General features: G+C 47.1%; 1 protein-coding gene across 2 annotated transcripts in view; it reads left to right on the forward strand.

The window, feature by feature from the left end:
• The first annotated feature begins 1134 nt into the window (after positions 1–1134).
• Positions 1135–20790, forward strand: part of OSBPL2 (oxysterol binding protein like 2) — a 149146-nt gene continuing 129490 nt past the window's right edge. Inside the window, exon 1 of one of the 2 annotated variants that reach the window (XM_089661518.1) lies at positions 1135–1211. The gene's annotated coding sequence lies outside the window, so the exon portion shown is untranslated. Of the gene's footprint in view, positions 1212–4404; positions 4521–20790 lie in introns of those variants that run through there. The other variant, XM_089661521.1, reaches the window with a different exon arrangement.

Raw genomic sequence — 20790 nt, forward strand, 5'->3', positions numbered from 1 at the left:
GTCAAAATGTATTGTGCGACATGTCTGCTTTTTTTCCCCACAAATGGAGCTTTCTTTTGGTGGGTGAGGAGTGCCCGATGCGGGGTGAGGAGTGCCCGATGCGGGGTGAGGAGTGCCCGGTGCAGGGTGCCGGGTGCCCGGTGCGAATTGCCGGGTGAGGAGTGCCCGGTGCGGGGTGCCGGGTGAGCAGCGCCCGGTGCAGGGTGCCGGGTGAGCAGCGCCCGGTGCAGGGTGTCAGGTGAGGGGTGCCCGGTGAGGGGTCCCGGGTGAGGAGTGCCCGCTGCGGGGTGTCAGGTGAGGAGTGCTCGGTGAGGAGTGCGGGGTGCCGGGTGAGGAGTGCCCGGTGCTTGGTGAGGAGTGCCCGGTGCGGGGTGAGGAGTGCGGGGTGCCGGGTGAGGAGTGCCCGGTGCTTGGTGAGGAGTGCCCGGTGCGGGGTGAGGAGTGCCCGGTGCAGGGTGAGGACTGCCCAGTGAGGAGTGCCGGGTGCAGGGGTGCCGGGTGAGGAGTGCTCGGTGCCCGGTGAGGAGTGCCCGGTGAGGGGTGCCCGGGGCGGGGTGAGGAGTGCCCGGTGAGGATTGCCCAGTGCTTGGTGAGGGGTGCCGGGTGAGGAGTGCCCGATGCGGGGTTCCGGGTGAGAAGTGCCCAATGCGGGGTGAGGAGTGCCCAGTGAGGAGTGCGGGGTGTCAGGTGAGGGGTGCCCCGTGAGGGATGAGGAGAGCCCGGTGAGGGGTGCCGGGTCAGGAGTGCCTGGTGCAGGGTGTCAGGTGAGGGGTGCCCGGTGAGGGATGAGGAGTGCCCGGAGAGGGGTGCCCGATGCGGGGTGCGGAGTGCCCGTTGCCGGGTGAGGAGTGCCCAGTGAGGAGTGCCCGTTGCCGGGTGAGGTTGCCCGGTGCGGGGTGAGGAGTGCCCGTTGCCGGGTGAGGAGTGCCCGGTGCGGTTTGAGGAGTGCCCGTTGACGGGGGCGGGGTGCCCGGTGCGGGGTGTCGGGGAGATCGTACAACTCGGGACCGTACAGTCCGGGCTGACATCACCTCGCACACTACAAGCCTGGCGATTAGGCTGCCGCCAGATCCCGCCCACCGCGCTTCGCCATTGGACGAGCGGCCCGCCAGTCTGGAGTAGTCAGGCGGAGATTGGCGGAGGTGACTGGCCCGGCGCTCACTTCCGCCTGGGTGTCAGTGGTGAAGCTGAGTGCCTGACAAGCGAAGCAGGTAAACAGAGCAGGCCTGAGGGGGTCCGGGGTGGGCAGGGGAGCGGACAGTGGGCTGGAGAGGAGGCTTGTCACCTATGACGGGGCCATAGACGCCTGCGTGCTGCCAGTGGCACAGGGCTCCCTCCTGGGTGTGTGTACTCTGGGGGACTACAGGTCTCAGCATGTGCTCTACTGCCACTGCACTCTGTGGTAGGACTACAAGTCCCAGCATGCCCTGCACTTTCATTGCATCCTGTGGTAGAGCTAAAGGTCCCAGCATGCCCTGCAGACTCATTGCAGCCTGTGCTGGAACTACAAGTCCCAGCAGGCTCTGCACCTTCATTGCAGCCTGTGCTGGAACTACAAGTCCCAGCAGGCTCTGCACCTTCATTGCAGCCTGTGATGGAACTACAAGTCCCAGCAGGCTCTGCACCTTCTTTGTAGCCTGCAATGGAACTACAAGTCCCAGCATGCTCTGCACCTTCATTGTAGCCTGCGATGGAACTACAAGTCCCAGCATGCTCTGCACCTTCATTGTAGCCTGCTTTACATGCCTATTGCAGCTTGGAGTTTTAATTTACTTGGCTTTAACTACAAGTCCCAGCATGCTCTGCACCTCTATTAACACCTGGGTGGCTGGGCAGCAACTACAAGTCCCAGCATGCATTGTAGAGTTGCACCTGCCGTCCAGGGTTGGTATGGCCGCCCCCTCTGTCATTTCTAGGGACACTGGGGGAAGAAAACAGGAACATAGGTGTTGTTGTTGCCCAGAGCAACCAGTGATCTTCTGTGTTTTGAATACAAGCTGTGATTGGTCCTTAGATCTGCACTTTTCCTCTGGTTGTATTCTTTTATAAATCGATCTCCTTAGGTGTTCGGTGTGATCGGGACAGACTGTGAAGGACTCCTGGTTTTATATCATGCTCAATGCTTTCTACCAGCCCAGTATTTGTAGGATCTTCATGGAGAGGAGTCTATGGACCCATCCCTGTGAAAACCCTGAGCTGTGATTGGATAGATTGTATTCTGATTGGATACAGTGTTACAGGATAGATTGTATTGATCCATTTGGATACAATTATTGCAGGATAGATTGTATTGATCCATTTGGATACAGTGTTGCAGGATAGATTGTATTGATCCATTTGGATACAGTGTTGCAGGATAGATTGTATTGATCCATTTGGATACAGTGTTGCAGGATAGATTGTATTGATCCATTTGGATACAGTGTTGCAGGATAGATTGTATTGATCCATTTGGATACAGTTTTGCAGGATAGATTGTATTGATCCATTTGGATACAGTGTTGCAGGATAGATTGTATTGATCCATTTGGATACAGTGTTGCAGGATAAATTGTATTGATCCATTTGGATACAGTGTTGCAGGATAGATTGTATTGATCCATTTGGATACAGTGTTGCAGGATAGATTGTATTGATCCATTTGGATACAGTGTTGCAGGATAGATTGTATTGATCTATTTGGATACAGTGTCACAGGATAGTTTGTATAGATCCGGTTGGATACAGTGTTGCAGGATAGTTTGTATTGATCCGGTTGGATACAGTGTCGCAGGATAGTTTGTATTGATCCGGTTGGATACAGTGTCGCAGGATAGTTTGTATAGATCTGGTTGGATACAGTGTCGCAGGATAGTTTGTATAGATCTGGTTGGATACAGTGTCGCAGGATAGTTTGTATAGATCCGGTTGGATACAGTGTCGCAGGATAGTTTGTATAGATCTGGTTGGATACAGTGTCGCAGGATAGTTTGTATAGATCTGGTTGCATACAGTGTCGCAGGATAGTTTGTATAGATCTTGTTGGATACAGTGTTGCAGGATAGTTTGTATTGCTCTGGTTGGATACAGTGTTGCAGGATAGTTTGTATAGATCTGGTTGGATACAGTGTCGCAGGATAGTTTGTATTGATCTGGTTGGATACAGTGTTGCAGGATAGTTTGTATTGATCCATTTGGATACAATGTCGCAGGATAGTTTGTATAGATCTGGTTGGATACAGTGTTGCAGGATAGTTTGTATTGATCCATTTGGATACAGTGTCGCAGGATAGTTTGTATAGATCTGGTTGGATACAGTGTTGCAGGATAGTTTGTATTGCTCTGGTTGGATACAGTGTTGCAGGATAGTTTGTATTGATCCATTTGGATACAGTGTTGCAGGATAGTTTGTATTGATCTGGTTGGATACAGTGTTGCAGGATAGTTTGTATTGATCCATTTGGATACAGTGTTGCAGGATAGTTTGTATAGATCTGGTTGGATACAGTGTTGCAGGATAGTTTGTATAGATCTGGTTGGATACAATGTCGCAGGATAGTTTGTATTGATCTGGTTGGATACAGTGTTGCTGTGTTGGTAATAATATTCCGTGTCGGTGTTTACCTGTCATTTCCCCACCACCCTGATACCCTGAATAGTCCGGGCCGACTGAGGTGGTCATACGACTAGAACATTCCAATTGTATTTCACTTGACTTTTTCCAACTTTATGTCCCCCCCTTTTATTTTTATTTTTTTACTGACAGACCCTTTTGGAACTGTAGGCAATTGTGACGTTAATACTCATACCATGTCATGAGAATATTGGTAGGTGATGGGAATCCAGTGGCAGGTTTTATGGTGCTGTTAGTTGGTTGGAATAGAGAACATTCCCAGGAAGAAGGAATCTCCATGTACTAATCTCTTTCCTGGACCATTTAGGGCCCATTCACAGCAGCATGTGTTGGACTGTACTGGGTATGCTATGTGTTCACACTGCTGACGTGTTGCATTTTTCTACTGCATGCTGTGACACACTACACCACAGCACAACATACCACATACATGAAGAAGAGGGAAATGTCAGATTGCAACATGACAATAAAGTTAGAAAAAGGTAAACAGTGTGATGCATTATAATCAGCACGTCATTCTGTTGCCTTCAGGTCAGTGGCCCCGGGGTAACACAGTCTGCTGTAATGAGGTCACGTTGTTCATTACTTTGAAGGGAATTGGGATAAGCTGTACCTTGGATTTGTTACACGTTCGCATTCATATGGAATACCTTTTAATGAATGTTTACAGATGGCTGCTTATTTCTTCACTTGCTGATAAATCCTACTTGGCTTTCCTCTACTGTGTATGGGGGCTGGGCAGTTATGTTTTTACGTAATTAAAGGGCACCTACACTCTGAACTCCCTCCCCAGACGGACTTCTTCTGTGTGCTAGGCTGTAGCCATCTTCATTGGCCAGTGCATGATGACGTCAGGATCTGTGCCAGAATGCAGACTGAGCTGCACATGTATACAGTGAGCAGGCAGGTAGGTGTATTATATCGCACAAAAGACATTGCATGCCTCTTCTGCAGTAAAGAGCCTGCCTGCTCCAAGAGTTTTAATTAAAGCCTTGTCTGTACTGTGCTGGCAGGTGTTTATTATCAGTTGTAAGCTAGATGTGCAGGGCTGGCTGTCCTAATAAAGGTCTGGAGGCTTTTTCAAATCAAGACAAGGAGTGATGTGGGGAGGAGGGGCTCCATTTTCAGTCAGCCACTCAAATGAATGGGCTACCTAATGCACAAAAAAGGTGCATGCAGTATTTTCTGTTTCAATATTTTTATTAATAAAGTTTTGTTTTAGGAACACAACAAGCTCAATATACGCTCACGCAGGGGCCGAGCCTAACAATAACACAGAAACAGATACATCCTGCTGACTTGTATTAGCCAAATGTCCAATGACAGCGAAGAAGAACGGCAAAAAGCCGAGCCAAATATTATCAGCAGTAGCCCAGCATAATACTATAAAGAGAAGAGGAAAGAAAAAAGGTTAGAAGAAAGGAAAAAGAAAATAAAAATGACAAAAAATAAAAAAAAGAAATCAGAAAGAAAACAGAGAGGAAAGGGAGACTAGGAGGATCACGGATCCAGGGCTAGCACAGGCAGCAACTACAAGAGGCCATAACTAGTAGGAGGCAGGGATGGCAAGGAATATCGTATCCAAGGTTCCCAAACCTGAAGGAATCTCGGATGAGAATCATGAAGAATTGTAGATATCTGTTCATTGATCAACATATCATTCATCCGGGTGTTCACCCCTTGGAAGGCAACCGAAGGGGTTCTCCAAGCTTGAACTATGGCACGTTTGGCCGAAATAAATTTGTAGGATGCCAATTTCTGCTGAGACCTAGACAGACCCAAAATTGGGCAATGCAGGAGGGCCACCCTTGCATCCCTACAGACCGTAATGTGAAATAGCGTTTGTAGCAGATAAAAAACCCAAGACCAGAAGCCGATCAATCGCGGGCACGACCACCAAATGTGAAAGACGTCCCCACGTAGACGCATGCAGTATTTTCGGCAGTGTGCCTTGTGCTACATTGAGGAAGTGCATCGGCATGCTGTTCAGAATGATGTAGCATCGCATTAGACCAGTGCATGGTACCACAACACAGCATGTGGACAAGGCCTTATACCCTGTACACACTATAGGAAAATCGTATGAGGACCGATCGTCCGATAATCGGATCGTTAGTACACAGCGAGGACCGATCGTCTGATAATCGGATCGTTAGTACACAGCGAGGACCGATCGTCTGATAATCGGATCGTTATTACACAGCGAGGACCGATCGTCCGATAATCGGATCGTTAGTACACAGCAAGGACCGATCGTCCGATAATCGGATCGTTAGTACACAGCGAGGACCGATCGTCCGATAATCGGATCGTTAGTACACAGCGAGGAGCGATCGTCCGATAATCGGATCGTTAGTACAAAGCGAGGACCGATCGTCCGATAATCGGATCGTTAGTACACAGCGAGGACCGATCGTCTGATAATCGGATCGTTAGTACACAGCGAGGAGCGATCGTCCGATAATCGGATCGTTAGTACAAAGCGAGGACCGATCGTCCGATAATCGGATCGTTAGTACACAGCGAGGAGCGATCGTCCGATAATCGGATCGTTAGTACAAAGCGAGGACCGATCGTCCAATAATCGGATTGTTCGTTCACAGCGAGGAGCGATCGTCCGATAATCGGATCGTTAGTACACAGCGAGGACCGATCGTCCGATAATCGGATTGTTCGTTCACAGCGAGGACCGATCGTCCGATAATCGGATCGTTAGTACACAGCGAGGACCGATCGTCCGATAATCGGATCGTTAGTACACAGCGAGGACCGATCGTCCGATAATCGGATCGTTAGTACACAGCGAGGACCGATCGTCCGATAATCGGATCGTTAGTACACAGCGAGGACCGATCGTCCGATAATCGGATCGTTAGTACACGGCGAGGAGCGATCGCCTGATAATCGGATCGTTAGTACACAGCGAGGTCCGATAATCGGATCGTTAGTACACGGCGAGGAGCGATCGCCTGATAATCGGATCGTTAGTACACAGCGAGGTCCGATAATCGGATCGTTAGTACACGGCGAGGAGCGATCGTCTGATAATCGGATCGTTCGTACACGGCGAGGACCGATCGTCTGATAATCGGATCGTTAGTACACGGCGAGGAGCGATCGCCTGATAATCGGATCGTTAGTACACAGCGAGGTCCGATAATCGGATCGTTAGTACACGGCGAGGAGCGATCGCCTGATAATCGGATCGTTAGTACACAGCGAGGTCCGATAATCGGATCGTTAGTACACGGCGAGGAGCGATCGTCTGATAATCGGATCGTTCGTACACGGCGAGGACCGATCGTCTGATAATCGGATCGATAGTACACAGCTTTCCAGAGCCGATCACGACAATTCATGCGACCATATCCGAAGGGACAAGCACGAACAATTTTCTCGTACGATACCAGATCATACAATTTTCGTTTAATCAGTACAGTAGTTGTCCGAAAATACAAATATCATACAATACATGACATCACTTTCAAAATTCTTTTCTTTCATAGGAGAATTTTTGTATCTTTAGTAACCTAGTGACTAGCAGGCGAAAAAAAAACAAAAACTGGCGATCGTCCGTCCGATATTCTCATCGTGTGTGCGGGGCTTTAGGGTTTGTTTAGACAGGTGGCAGTTCCTACTGCCTCTCTGAAAAGTCATCTGCATTGGATCACTTTTCAGAGGGCAGTAGATCAGTGGCTGCCAGGCATTCAGGAGGTGATACTGGCGACTTTTGGATACCTTTTTTAATTTAGATTTTGTTTTTCAGCCAAAGGGAATATTGTGCCGTAGCTGCCAACCATGTGTTTGGCCCACTGTCGCAGCACAGCCCTGTGCACCTGTATGGGTTGCGTTTGGCGGCGGTATCACCCTCCTCAGTGGCAGGTGGTATCATTTTTGCTGTGTTACAACCATGACAATGCCTATTACCGTGACCCGTGAACATTCTACTTTGTGGTTGGGCCATCAAGGGGGATAGAAGTGCTGCTCAGCTACACCCACCCCTCACCCGTCTGTTTAAATGTGGCCTTGGTGAGCTTCCAGCCAGAGCCTGTTTGAGGTTGTGGTTGCAGTGTAGTGTTTACATGTTCGCTCTTCCATATTATTGTTATTGCATTCTTCTTACAGATTTTTAGATTAGACTCTAGAGACAAGAAAGATCAACCACTCCAATGAGTGCCGTACTGAACAGCTGCTGAGATTAGATATCTGCTATACAGGCAAAGCATTGTTTTAATTGAGTCCGCCAACACATAGTCAGTGTAGGAAGTAGCAGTAACATCACCATTGTGTAGTACAGCAAAGCAAAATGCCGAGCTTGCATATGTAATGAGCAAATATGGCTGCCCCCATGTGCAGAAAAAGTGACACCCTATTCACAGAAACATACTACAGCAGGGCTTAACATTTCAAGTCCTGAGCTACTAGCCAGGCCTTAGAGTTACTCGCCACCAACAAACACACACAAACAGAGACACCTGTACACACACACAGAAACATGTACATACACACACACAAACATGTACACAAATGCACAGAGACAGATGTACACACACACAGACATGTACATACACACACAGAAACATGTACATACATACACACACAGAAACATGTACACACACGCACAGAGACAGATGTACACACACATACAGACACATGTATACACACACAGGGACGTACAGACACGCATACACACAGATACATGTACATACACAGAAATGCATACGCACAGACACATGTACATACACACACACATGTACGTACATACACGCACACACACGTACGTACGTACATACACACACACACATGTACGTACATACACACACACACATGTACGTACATACACACACACACACATGTACATGCACACAGACACATGTACACATACATGTACATACAAGCAGACACATGTACAGATACACACATGTACATACACACAGACACATGTACAATTGTACATGCATACACAGACACACACAAAAACACACACATGTACACGTACACACAAACACACCCTAAAAATTTGCAGTACTTCGCTGCTCGCTCACAGAGCCGGGTACTGCACTCTAGGGGGAGGCAGAGAGCACAGCACACACCCCTTGCTTTGCTTTCACTGCGCTCAGCTACTGAGCGGTCTGACGGCTCCCAGTGCCAATGACAGATCCGGCCTGAGCTCCGAGCCTGCTCAGGAAGACAGCCCTGGGGGACACGCTTGCCCCACCATAATTTCCACTTGCCATTGGCGAGCAGTCGAGTGGAAATTTCAAGCCCTGCACTAAATCATAATGATGTCTTTTCCATTCAAAAGAATATAAATCCCATTTGAACCTTCAAAGTCAGGAACATCCAGGCACAGCTGGGAACCATAGGAAAATGCCAGGATTTTCAGATTTTGTCCCTGGATGTATTGCAGTGGTTTGTATAGATGCGGCATCATCCACAGCGTTAGGTAGTGGCTTACAGCGGCTGTAGCTTTAATGTACCGAAATACAGAAACAAGAACTGTAGGGATAAACGGAGCAGGGATAGAAATAAAAGTTGACGTGGTTGTAAAGGCAGAAGGTTATTTTTAACCTTAATGCATTCTCTGTATTAAGGTAAAAAGCTTTCAACCCCCCCCCCCCCCCCTCAATCTGAGCCCAATCTCGATCCAGCACTGTGCCCAAGAGCAGCATCCCTCTCCGCTCTCTCCCTTGTCACTGGATACAGAGGAAGCAGCGGGAGCCATTGGCCCCTGCTGCTGTCAATCACAGCCTCTGAGGAGGAAGCAAAGGTAGGGCCAAGAAGTGTCAATGGACACACAGAGCCTGGCTTGGGATTGAGCCTGCATGAGTGCCCCCATAGGAAGCTGCTTGCTATGAGTGCACTCGGAAGGGAGCAGGAGCCAGGAGTTCCGGGATGGTGCCCAAAAGAGGAGGATCGAGGATGTTCTGTACAAAACCACTGCACAGAGCAGGTAAGTATGACATGCTTGTTGTTTAAAAAAAAAAAAAAAAAAAGTAATTTTACAATCTCTTTACGGAAAGACCTATTTATGAATGCTGGTCAGCTTTATGGTTCACATCTGTGCGGGTTGTGCCGCTACAGATCCGCACGAAAATCCATGCACCCGCACAGAGAAATGCAGACCCACGGGTTGTGCGATTACTTCTAATGGCATGCCGCCTGTACTGGTAATCGCAACCGTACTGGGAACCACGGTTCCCGTGCGGGCTGCGTTTTCAGAAGTGCAGAGACTTCTTCCCTGCGTGTCTCGGGCACAGGAGTCCATTCAAATGAATGGGCTGTCGTCCCATTGAGAACCGGGGCTCAATGAACTCTTCAGTTCCAGATTGGCTATATTCAACACAGATCTTTGGGGAGTACTGACTGTTGCTTTATACCAGCTACTAGCAGACTTTAGTAGGGTTTTACCAAACTTCTCATAGTGCTGACGTTTACTGGAACCGCTTGTTTATAGGAACAGTCGGTGCTCCTGATATGCTCGGTGTGACTTTACAGTGTAATGCAAGGTCTGTGGATACTGTCCAGGCACCTTCTATAGGGAGAGTATTCGACTCCATTCATGTATGCGATTACCTGCAAGAGACTCAGCGCAATTCCCTGCAATTAGATCCATGGGAGACAACAGCCGGCTGTTCGCTTGCGCTCACTCTTGCAGCGATTACCTGTGGATGATCAGTCAGTCTTCAGGGCCTTTCATCTGTAGGTAATCGCTCCTTGAGCAATCATATGTGAACAGCCACTAACAGCCGTGGGCGCTGTCGGTCTCACTTTGCTCCCCATCTACAAGGGACTCAGCGGGATTCCCTGCAATTAGCTCCATGGGAGACAACAGCCGGCTGTTCGCTTGTGATCGCTCTTGCAGCGATTACCTGTGGATGATCAGTCCGTCTTCATCCAGGGCCTTTCATCTGTAGGTAATCGCTCCTTGAGCAATCATATGTGAACAGCCACTAACAGCTGTGGGCGCTGTCGGTCTCTGTTTGTTCCCCATCTACAAGGGACTCAGCGGTATTCCCTGCAATTAGCTCCATGGGAGACAACAGCCGGCTGTTCGCTTGTGATCACTCTTGCAGCGATTACCTGTGGATGATCAGTCCGTCTTCATCCAGAGCCTTTCATCTGTAGGTAATCGCTCCTTGAGCGATCATATGTGAACAGCCACTAACAGCTGTGGACGCCGTCGGTCTCTTTTTTCTCCCCATCTACAGCTAATCTCAGACTGAGTCTGTCACGGAACATCAAGAACAGCCCCATTCGCATATGTGAGTGGAGTTTAATACTTGACCTTACACCTGTTTTCTGCATCACAAGGTGCAATGTCACCTTCTGCCAAGATTCCTGGGACGGTCCTTGTAGAACTTGCTGTACACACTGCTCTTCTGTTGAAGTCTGTGTGACATATTGTGACATCTGCTCCAGGATACGTTATTTGGAGCAAAGTACCATGGTACCTACTTTTACAGCTCCGAGATAATTGACTTTATTGCCCCTGGCCTGCCTCCATGAACCATGAGTAATCTAGTAATATGTATCCAGCTTTTCAGTTTACAAAGCAATCCATGAACCATTGACACTAAACGGTTGTTGTAGTTTTATAGATGTTCCTCATTGGGTTCAACTTTGCACTCTGGGTCCTGTGGTGCCACAGCAGCCAAACGATGTTTGCTTAGTGCCGCACCCACATTGTCCGAGGCGCACTGAGAACAGAGCAGTTTCGATGAACATTCCCACCCGTCTTCAGTGCTGAGAACGAATGTTCTCCTGTGGACTGGAGCAGTGGAGTAACAGCAAGCCCACGGGACTGTAGACAGCCATACCAGGAAAGCTGGGACCTTTATAGTCAATTAAAGACGTGATGGCATGTAGCTGGTTCTGTAGGTTGCATAGTGGGGGTCCTTTGAGAAATCTCTTTATACCACAATACATTTGTAATGTTAGATATAGCATTCTCTTTTGGCTGTGTCATTTCAGTTCTGCCTTCTTCAATGTATTATTATATCACACAGAGTATGACGTTCTTGTATTTTGGAATTCTCATGCAATGGCTGATGTTGTCCTGTACTGTGTAATACTCTGCCTTGCTGTATGTCTTTGTATTGGATATAAAGTCCACCGTTCTAACCAGATGTGCTGTATAATTGCAGTGTATTTCTTTGAGTTCTTTTGATCTTCTGTGTTGCTGTAATAATATCCGTGTAGTATTACTATTCTTCTTTTTATTCCTGGAGCTGTGTTGATTTTTACACAAGCTACTTGTAGAATTGTAGGGATGTAGTTGTCTGGGAGCAGCTCCTCGAAGCCCTGAGATGGTCCACAATTCACCCAACAAGTACATCTGCTCATTGTAGTAAAAAGAAACACTATATGGCCAAACGTTTCAGGACATCCAACCATTACATCTGTATGATTTTGGTGGATAAATCTTGGACATGGATATGGAGTTGGCCCCTGATGCAGCTCTAGCAGCCTCCCACTTCTGGGGTGGACTTTCCACAAGAATTTGGGGTGAGCCTGTAGGAGTTTTTGGTCCTTCAGCCAAAGGAGTATTTGTAAGGTCAGGTAGTGATGTTGGATGAAAGGACACAATGGAAGCCGGCCATGAATGGATGGAATCTCAGTCAGTTTAGCAGGGACCGGCCAAGATTTCATCAATTCCATCAGCTATGTTTTTGTTTAGTAATGCGATTTTGCTTTGCTCCACTTACATCATTGTAGGTCGGGGGGGCCATCTTGGTGGATAAATCTTGGACATAGATATGGAGTTGGCCCCTGATGCAGCTCTAGCAGCCTCCCTCTTCTGGGGGGACTTTCCACAAGAATTTTAGGGTGAGCCTGTAGGAGTTTTTGGTCCTTCAGCAAAGGAGTATTTGTAAGGTCAGGTAGTGATGTTGGATGAAAGGACACAATGTAAGCCGGTCATAGATGGATCGAATCTCAGTCAGTTCTGCAGGGACCGACCAAAATTCCATCAATTCCATCAGCTATGTTTTTGTTTAGTAATGTGATTTTGTTTTGCTCCACTCACCTCATTGTAGGTTGGGGGGCCATAAACAGTCAGATGTCTCCCCAAGAACATGACAGCACAAGTGCCCTATCCTACTACCTATGGGGGGGGAGAGCCATCCCTTCAGCTTTGTGACCCCTTTACAACTACCTAAAACCGGCCATAGATGGATCGAATCTCAGTCGGTTCAGCAGGGACCGGCCAAGACTCCATCAATCTATGGACAGGCTGGTTGTACTGAAGTCAATCCATCAATTTCATTACAATCAGCCTGTCGGATTTTATTCTTTTTTTTTTTTTTTGTGATTACTGCTGGCAGCTATAACCACCAGCAGTTATCATTGTATTCTGCCGGTTGGGAATGCTCCCTGCCTACAGAACCACAATAGTGCTGCGGAAGGGATTCCCTTATCAACACTGACTGTGCTGATGGGGGGGATCAAACAAATTGCATCATCTATGGGCTGTTTTGCAGTCCGCCTTCCACTTCATCCCAAAGGTGGTTGATCCGATTGAGGTCAGGGCTCTGTTCAGGCCACGTGAGTTCCTCCTCACTAAACTCATCAAACCACGTCTTCTATGAAGCTGGCTTTGTGAAAGTGTACAATTGTTATAAAGGTCTTTGTATGTTGTGGCATTACCAGCACCCTTCACGGGAAACATCTGAGCTCTCTCTACATACTGTTTTCCATGTATTGTATGTATGGAGGGTCATGTCATGCTTCATGAATGATTGCTTCAATGCACTCCTCCAGTATGATAAACAGGTGCTGTCATCGGAACCTCTCCAATGGAGCAGGTAAGTCCTCAACTGTTGCCATTGCTGCTGTTTTTCTGAAATGCTGCTTTCTTGGCTGTCACTGGCTTCAGTACTTCGAGTCACTGACTGGGTATAAGTATGTAGGGAACCTTGTCAATACACCTCCATGCCGGCCTATTCAAGGTCGGTGAATCTAGAAGTGACACGTCACAACGCAACAGTCAAATCCATATACAAATCTGTTCCAAAGACAGATTGTTTGCAAAGCCAACATGTTTTGGGGCTCCACCCTCTTCATCAGGGCTTACAAAATGAAACCACGATAAAGTATGTATGGACTCCATGATAGCTGTATAGTGTAATGCTAGTGGGGTGTTAGGAGTCATGATTGAGTCCACGTGCACTGTATTGTTTCATTCTTGTAAACCCTGATGAAGGGGGTAGAATTATGGCTTCTGAAATGTGTTGGCTTTGCAGACAATCTGTCATTGGAATACATTTGTATAATAATGTGTGGTGATTCAGGTCATTTCTATCACAAGGAGATCATGGGAGGCCTTCGGTATTATTCAGTAGCTACCAGCCCAATGTTCACTTTCTCTACAGTCACACCATCACTGTAATATTGGGTAATAGCAACAACAATAGAAAAAAAGACCTATACAAAGTAATCGCAGGGTTCCAGCACCTCCTATCCACTTAGTCAGGTATTCAGGGTCAGTGACTCACTCAAAATGTTTTCATGCCACTGGATCAGCAGGCAAGGCAGATGGCATTTTCAGCTATTTCTTGATGTTTCTCTCAGGTTTCCGTTACAGTATTATTATTATACAGGATTTATATATTATTATTATTATACAGGATTTATTTATTATTATTATTATACAGGATTTATATATTATTATTATACAGGATTTATATATTATTATTATTATTATACAGGATTTATATATTATTATTATACAGGATTTATATATTATTATTATTATTATACAGGATTTATATATTATTATTATACAGGATTTATATATTATTATTATTATACAGGATTTATATATTATTATTATTATTATTATACAGGATTTATATATTATTATTATACAGGATTTATATATTATTATTATTATACAGGATTTATATATTATTATTATTATTATTATTATACAGGATTTATATATTATTATTATACAGGATTTATATATTATTATTATTATTATTATACAGGATTTATATATTATTATTATACAGGATTTATATATTATTATACAGGATTTATATATTATTATTATTATTATTATTATTATACAGGATTTATATATTATTATTATACAGGATTTATTTATTATTATTATTATACAGGATTTATATATTATTATTATTATACAGGATTTATATATTATTATTATTATTATTATTATACAGGATTTATATATTATTATACAGGATTTATATATTATTATTATACAGGATTTATATATTATTATTATTATACAGGATTTATATATTATTATTATTATACAGGATTTATATAGCGCCAACAGTTTGCTCAGCACTTATAATGGGAGACAATACAGCAACAATACAGTTCAATACAAGAGGGTTAGGAGGGCCCTGATCCTTGGAGCTTACAATCTAGGAGGGAGGGGCTAGTGGTACAAAAGGTAATAACTGTGGAGGATGGAGTGGTAGGAGGAGTAGAAGATTCAATTAATTAGCTTAGGGCAGTATAGACTTCCCTGAAGAGAGAGGTTTTCAGAGATCGCCTAAAAGTGAGCAGAATAGGTTTGAAAGTGTTACTAAACCCCGGACTCTGCATTCACTATATCCGGTCTCCCCGGACCCTGCATTCACTATATCTGGTCTCCCCGGACCCTGCATTCACTATATCTGATCTCCCCGGACCCTGCATTCACTATATCCGGTCTTCCCGGACTCTGCATTCACTATATCCGGTCTCCCCGGACTCTGCATTCACTATATCCGGTCTCCCCGGACTCTGCATTCACTATATCCGGTCTCCCCGGACCCTGCATTCATTATATCTGGTCTCCCCGGACCCTGCATTCATTATATCCGGTCTCCCCGGACCCTGCATTCACTATATCCGCTCTCCCTGGACCCTGCATTCACTATATCTGGTCTCCCCAGACCCTGCATTCACTATATCTGGTCTCCCCGGACTCTGCATTCACTATATCCGGTCTCCCCGGACTCTGCATTCACTATATCCGGTCTCCCCGGACCCTGCATTCACTATATCCGGTCTCCCCAGACCCTGCATTCACTATATCTGGTCTCCCCAGACCCTGCATTTACTATATCCCGTCTCTCCGGACCCTGCATTCACTATATCCGGTCTCCCCGGACCCCGCATTCACTATATCCGCTCTCCCTGGACCCTGCATTCACTATATCCGGTCCCCCTGGACCCCGCATTCACTATATCCGGTCCCCCTGGACCCCGCATTCACTATATCTGGTCTCCCTGGACCCCGCATTCACTATATCTGGTCTCCCTGGACCCCGCATTCACTATATCCGGTCTCCCTGGACCCCGCATTCACTATATCCGGTCTCCCTGGACCCCGCATTCACTATATCCGGTCTCCCTGGACCCCGCATTCACTATATCCGGTCTCCCTGGACCCCGCATTCACTATATCCGGTCTCCCTGGACCCCGCATTCACTATATCCGGTCTCCCTGGACCCCGCATTCACTATATCCGGTCTCCCTGGACCCCGCATTCACTATATCCGGTCTCCCTGGACCCCGCATTCACTATATCCGGTCTCCCTGGACCCCGCATTCACTATATCCGGTCTCCCTGGACCCCGCATTCACTATATCCGGTCTCCCTGGACCCCGCATTCACTATATCCGGTCTCCCTGGACCCCGCATTCACTATATCCGGTCTCCCTGGACCCCGCATTCACTATATCCGGTCTCCCTGGACCCCGCATTCACTATATCCGGTCTCCCTGGACCCCGCATTCACTATATCCGGTCTCCCTGGACCCCGCATTCACTATATCCGGTCTCCCTGGACCCCGCATTCACTATATCCGGTCTCCCCGGACCCCGCATTCACTATATCCGGTCTCCCCGGACCCCGCATTCATTATATCCGGTCTCCCCGGACCCCGCATTCATTATATCCGATCTCCCCGGACCCTGCATTCATTATATCCGGTCTCCCCGGACCCTGCATTCACTATATCTGGTCTCCCCGTACCCTGCATTCACTATGTCTGGTCTCCCTGGACCCTGCATTCACTATATCTGGTCTCCCATACTACACAACATGGAAATGCCATTATTTTAGTAACTATAAAATGCTAAATACTTTTTCTCATCAGCAGTATATAGCAGTCATGTGACTTCTATCAGTGTCCAGCTGAGCACTGGTTAATCTTGTAAGATGAGTTTTCATTCTCCTCTGTCTGTCCTATGAAGCTGCATGACCCCTGACCCTCTGTCTGGACAATGCTGATTGGCCCTGCGCTGAGTACTTGCACCGTCCCAAAGAAGTAAAAACTCTCTACCAATAAACACCAAGCTGAGCATGTGCAGAGTGCCTCCTAGAGTTCTATACTATCAGCAGATGGATTAGGGATAGTAGAAGAAGGGGAGGATCAGAGAAGACAAGATCAAACCGCCTTTTTACACAATGCAGAGGATTAACCCCTTAGGTTCTACAGTATTAAAAGCATGCTTTGCTGCAAATACAGACTGATGTTACTGCTGTGGGTTTAGTAGCACTTTGTAACCTCCTGCACTGGTCTGTGTCACTGTGAGTAGCTGTGGTACCCGTTTACATTTGATGATGTCATTGAATATGGTACAGGCCGGTGTTGTGAGATGTCATGGGCTCCTGTTTGCAGTCATATCCCATACTTGTACATGTATGTGATGTATATGTGGGAGCTGTTCTTTGTAACCTTGCCTTAATTCAATAGGTGATGTCTGCCTGCCCTCAGGAAGAGCGCATTATGTCATGTAACTATTTCTGGCTCTACTATGTCGCAGTGTTTCTGTAATGTTCGCAGATATCTTCTCGGACTTTCTCTGTCATCTGCTGATATGATATAATGATATAATGTATGATATAATATATGATATGATGTAATAGAATGCATTGTTATGATGATAAACTTTACACAGTGAAATGACCTTTTTGTATTTCTGCTCAGATTTCAGTATGTGATCTGTTGCTTGCAGGGGCGGACTGACCATTTGGAAACTCGGGCACTGCCCGAGGGCCCGGGGTCAGTAGGGGGCCCCATGAGATGCCCCCGGTACCTTTCTCATAGGCTTTTTTGAGTTTGGGGCCCCATGATCCCCTATTGCCCGGGGGCCCCATGAGTTGTCAGTCCGCCCCTGGTTGCTTGTATAGTATTTCATCAAGGCATACGCTGTGTTTTGGGATACTATTGTCGGCTGTGTTTCTGCCTTTGGAATTGGTGGTGTGAGCCGGTCTTCCTTCATATATCTCCAATACGCTGGATTCCCGACATTTCTGTGTCTGGGGCTGTTTCTCCAAATGTCCAGTGAATGCGGCACTGAATGTCATTTTCAAGTTTGTCATCACTCAGGTCTAATATGAAAGAGGAACTTCAAGCGCTTTTTTTTTTGTCCAACTTACTTGTAAGTCCTCATGCACACGGGACGTTTTTACAGCGGCTGTTTTTGGCTTTTGACGTTTTTGTCTATAGTCAGTAAACCCCCCAGCATGCAGGGGCATCCCGAGGCAGGGGCATCCCGAGGCAGGGGCATCCTGAGGCAGGAGCGGGGGGGGGGGGGTGGCCCACACCAGGTGACACTGGACCCGCTCCACAAAAGGGTAAGTCGTAAAGCAAGCCGACCAACCCCACAGGATGGATCGGATCATCAGCTTTCTTTACGACTAATCTTTTTGTAGCGCGGCTCCGGTGTCACCCCGTATAGGTTGCATGCCGACGATTCCCGAGGATGGTTCGGATCTGCGGATTGAGCATAGTGGATCAGAGTCCAATCCATTATGCTCCCCAGTCCGCAGATCCCACCCATCCTGCGGGGATCGTCTGCATGCAACCTATACGGGGTGACACCGGAGCCGCGCTACAAAAAGGTAATTGTAAAGCAAGCCGACAAACCCCGCAGGATGGATCGGATCATCGGCTTTCTTTACGGCTTACCTTTTTGTGTGATGGGTCCGGTGTCACCCGGTATAGGTTGTATGCCGACGATCCCCGCAGGATGGTTTCGGATCTGCGGATTGAGCATAATGGATCGGAGTCCAATCCATTATGCTCCCCAATCCGCAGATCCCACCCATCCTGCAGGGATCGTCGGCATGCAACCTATACGGGGTGACACCGGACCCACTACACAAAAAGGTAAGTCGTAAAGCAAGCCGACGAACCCCGCAGGATGGATCGGATCATCGGCTTTCTTTACGACTTACCTTTTTGTGGCGCGGGTCCGGTGTCACCCTGTATAGGTTGCATGCTGACAATCCCCGCAGGATGAGTGAGATCTGCGGATTGGGGAGCATAATGGATCGGACTCCTTATCCACTATGCTCAATCCGCAGATCCGAAACCATCCTGCGGGGATCGTCGGCATGCAACCTATACGGGGTGACACCGGACCCGCGCCACAAAAAGGTAAGTTGTAAAGCAAGCCGACAATCCCCTCAGGATGGATCAGATCTGCAGATTGAGCATAATGGATTAGAGTCCGATCCATGATGCTCAGTCCGCAGATCCGATCCATTCTGTGGGGATCGTCGGAGGGGACGTCATCAAGTGTTACCGCACCGGGTGACACCAACTCTAGGGACGCCCCTGCCAGCATCCTATCCTATATAGAGAATAAACAGGTGGCGCACACACCTAGTGCATTATCCGAGGTTTATGGAAAGGTATGAAAGGTAATAACATACTGACAGATGAAGCATGTATCTAAAATGCATTTTCATAATGACGATGGCCGCAACGACAGGCAAGGTGTTCCAACTGTCATTGCGCTCAAATGTCTGACGCGTTTCGGGGACGAATCCCTTTCCTCAGAGCTGCTGACCAGCCTCTGGTGCAGATGTGTAATGGATGGATGATGGGAGCCTTGCGTTACTTAATGTATTTGTATTTCCATCCACATACCGGGCTACACTGGTATACACAAACCGGAGCGTCATGAGATAACTAGCACAAACACAACCTCTATGCAAATTGTGCCCATTGACTGGAACTGACCCCAGGGCCCCGGCGCTGCAAGGCCACAGTGCCATCCACTTAGTCATAACTGAGGAATTGACATTCTATTTATGAAGGTCTTAAGCCGTCCTTATGAGCTCAGACTCTCGATACTTTGAGCCTCCCAGTGATATGCTGTATTTTTGCATTCTGGGAGCGTCCTTGTATCTATACAGTGCCGTGATCCCATATAATCCTGGAAACCTGCATTGCATAATGTCATTTCCTCATCCGCCACGTATACTCGGCGTTCTCTCGGCCTGTTCTCTGCACATTACAGGAATGATTTAGTGAAGGTGTCATTTGTACACTTTCCTGGTTTCTGTCTACTACAAGCGACCAGTTTGTAATGTGGATTTTATATGTCGTCCCAAATTTCTTCCCGGTCAGCTGTTCATGAACTGCAGGCAGATATAAAGGACAGAAATGAATGCGGCTCCGTGTTCATTAATACATAATTAAAGGATGAGTGCACTCTAAAACTGAGAGCACTTGTCCTTATTGCTCCTGTGCCTTGACCTAACTAATCCCCCCCCTCCCCCTCCCCCCTCCACAGATACTTACCGAGATCTGACGGCTGCGGCCTCCGGAGATTAACATCCAGCACTGCAAGTCTATGTCCTGGCTGTGCATTACAGCCCCCTATAGGGCCCGTCTACCTTCATCTCTGGCATCGGGAGACAACGGGATACAGGGGAAAGCCCTCTAATGGAGCCCGGACAGCAGTAAGGGCCCATTCACACAATGCACAGTTACCTGTGTTTTTCTGCACTGACTGAACCTGTAATGGCAACTTTGGGAATTCCAGGTAAAACTCCGGACACGAACTTGAGGAAAACAAACCTTTTAATTACCAGCGCTCGTTGACTTAGCAAGGACTCGTGTCTGCAAGCTAATTGTCTTGAAAAAGCATCGCACAGGGTATACATCTCAGCAATTACGTCACAATGCATATATTTCCTCTTTCACTTTCTGTACATTTAAAAGACTTTCTAAACAGTGCAGGATATGGCCTTTCTGGGTAAATGTATCTTCAGCTGAAAATAAGGGTACCCGCTACAGACTGGAACACATTATTCCACAGGAAATAAGGGAGGGGGGAAGTGTGCTGATGACCTTGCTTTTCAAACAGATGCTGGTAGAAATGTTAAAACTGAAGGGGAACTCTGCAATA

The sequence above is a fragment of the Staurois parvus genome, unplaced genomic scaffold, assembly GCF_062004578.1.
Source record: "Staurois parvus isolate SC_StPar_1 unplaced genomic scaffold, SC_StPar_1.0 ptg001349l, whole genome shotgun sequence".
NCBI classification, from domain to species: domain Eukaryota; kingdom Metazoa; phylum Chordata; class Amphibia; order Anura; family Ranidae; genus Staurois; species Staurois parvus.